The 2,475-nt window shown below is 41.6% G+C and overlaps 1 pseudogene; it reads right to left on the bottom strand.

The window, feature by feature from the left end:
• Nucleotides 1-226: 226 nt before the first annotated feature.
• Nucleotides 227-1,998, bottom strand: LOC102865128 (annotated as a pseudogene).
• Between the last annotated feature and the right edge of the window lie 477 nt (nt 1,999-2,475).

Raw genomic sequence — 2,475 nt, 5'->3', positions numbered from 1 at the left:
AACTGAAACACTTCCCACATATGCTGCTTTTATACTAGCTCTTCCCATACATGCTGTTGTGTGCTGCTGAGTCATAACTGACTCAATAGTTGACCCTCTGGTGGATTTCAGAGGCTATAAATTGCATGGGAGGAGACTGCCCATCTTTCTGCCATAGAACAGCTGCCTCTGGGTTGGCAGTGCAGCTGCCACTAGGCCACCAGATATCTCCCTTTTTAAAAAGTAAGATATATACTCTGGCCAAAGGCTTTCCACATTAGTTAACATAAGGTTTTTCTTCAATATGAGTTGCCTGATGCCTAATAAGTTTACAGCTGTTAATGAAAGCTTTCCCACACTGATTACATGGGAAAGGTTTCTCCCCAGTATGGGTTCTCTGATGTACAATAAGTCGAGCACTCAAACTGAATGTTTTCCCACACTGATTACACTCATAGGGTCTTTCCCCAGTGTGAGTTTTCTGGTGCTGAGTGAGGCATGAGCTCTGCCTGAAGAATTTCCCACACTGGCTGCATTCATAGGGCTTTTCTCCCGTATGAGTTCTCTGATGCACCATAAGAACATAGCTCTGACTGAAGGATTTCCCACACTGATTACATTCATAGGGTTTTTCTCCTGTGTGAGTTCGTTGATGCATAACCAGGTGAGAACTTCGATTGAAAGATTTTCCACACTCATTACATTCATAGGGCTTCTCCCCAGTATGAGTCCTTTGATGTGCAACAAGCTGAGAGCTCCAGCTGAAAGATTTTCCACATTGGTTACACTCAAAGGGTTTCTCTCCCGTGTGAGTTCTCTGATGGGCAACCAGTTTACAACTTTGAATAAAGGACTTTCCACATTGATTACATTCATAGGGTTTTTCCCCAGTGTGAATTCTTTGGTGTGCAATTAGTTTATAGCCCTGGATAAAAGACTTTCCACACTGACTGCATTCATAGGGCTTCTCTCCAGTATGGGTTCTTTGATGCACAATAAGTTTATAGCTCTGCCTAAAGGACTTTCCACACTGGCTGCATTCATAAGGTTTCTCCCCAGTATGAGTTCTCTGATGCACCACAAGGACATACCTCTGGCTAAAGGATTTCCCACACTGATTACATCTATAAGGCTTCTCTCCAGTATGAGTTCTCTGATGGGAAGCCAGGTGGGAACTACTGCTGAAAGACTTGCCACATTCAGCACATTCGTAAGGTTTCTCTCCTGTGTGAGTTCTCTGGTGGGCTACCAGATGAGAGCTCCAGTTGAAGCATTTCCCACAATGATGGCATTCAAAAGGCTTATCTTCAGAATTATTTTGCATAGTTTGGACAAGGGACGAACCCTGGGAGGTTTTACTAGCATTATATTGACTCTCTTCACCAGGAATTCTCTGTGATTCATTATGGGACACATTGTGGTTCAAAACTTGTCCACATTCCTTGAAATCAAAGGTTTTTCTTCCGGCATGAATTTTCTCACGTATATTCAGAGGTGTAATGGGGCTAAATGATCCAATACTATCATGAAATCCATAGGATTCATCTTCTGCTTGAGTTCTTGTAAGCTGAATAAGGTGAATGCTCCGGGGGGCCTTTCTACATTCATTATTTCCACATAACTTCTTACTGTTATCAATCTTGTGATGCTTGTTTACAACAGAATTACTATGCAATTTCTTAGTAAGTGAGTCATGTTTATGAAAATGGTTTCCGATGGGTATTATTTGGGATGAAAGAGTACTGGAATTCCAGCAACCCTTATTGTCAAGTTCATCACTTTTGCAGACTTTCTCATAAATAACAGCTTTCCTTTGGGTGAATGCCAGTTCCTTCAAAAGTCTTTTTTGTTTTTCCTGTTGCTTCTCCAACTGGTCCTTCCAATCCTGGATGTCCTCACATGAAGATGACCAAGGATCTTCCCTTGTCAACCTTTCTATCTTCACCCTGTGAGATGGCTCTTCATCAAAAGTGCTGTACATTTCAGTTGATTCTTTTCTTCCAAGGCCACCTGCCAAGTCTGAAAGAAATCAAAATAAGACAAACTAGGCAACAAATTTAAGGGATAAAATAGTGGGGTAAACTTGACAAGAAAATATGCAACATAACATGTGACTTTGCTTTCAGATGTGGATAGAGAATACAATAGGGTGGGGTGAAGAGCTACCCCATCCCAAAAATGTAAGAGTATTAAAAAAGAACTACTTTAATCCCAATTTTGTCTGAATATCCAAGACTTCAGATGCCAAATACTTGCATATTATTATATAAGATTACACAGACATAATCCAAATGAGCTCTGGTGGTGCAGTGGTTAAACGCCTGGCTGCCAACTGAAAGATCAGCAATGAGAACCAATCAGTGGCTCCACAGGAAAACATGATCTGCTTCCAAATGGTCACAGTCTAAGAGAGCCTCTGGGGCAGTTCTACTTTGTCTTGTGTTCTGTTGTTATTGTGTACTGTGGAGTCGGAACTGACTCATAGCTGACCTGCCA

Source organism: Elephantulus edwardii, unplaced genomic scaffold (assembly GCF_000299155.1).
Source record: "Elephantulus edwardii isolate Elephantulus edwardi_28Jun2011 unplaced genomic scaffold, EleEdw1.0 scaffold03939, whole genome shotgun sequence".
NCBI lineage: Eukaryota > Metazoa > Chordata > Mammalia > Macroscelidea > Macroscelididae > Elephantulus > Elephantulus edwardii.
The sequence above is the reverse complement of the archived record's forward strand: the minus strand, read 5'-3'. Positions and strand labels throughout refer to the sequence as shown.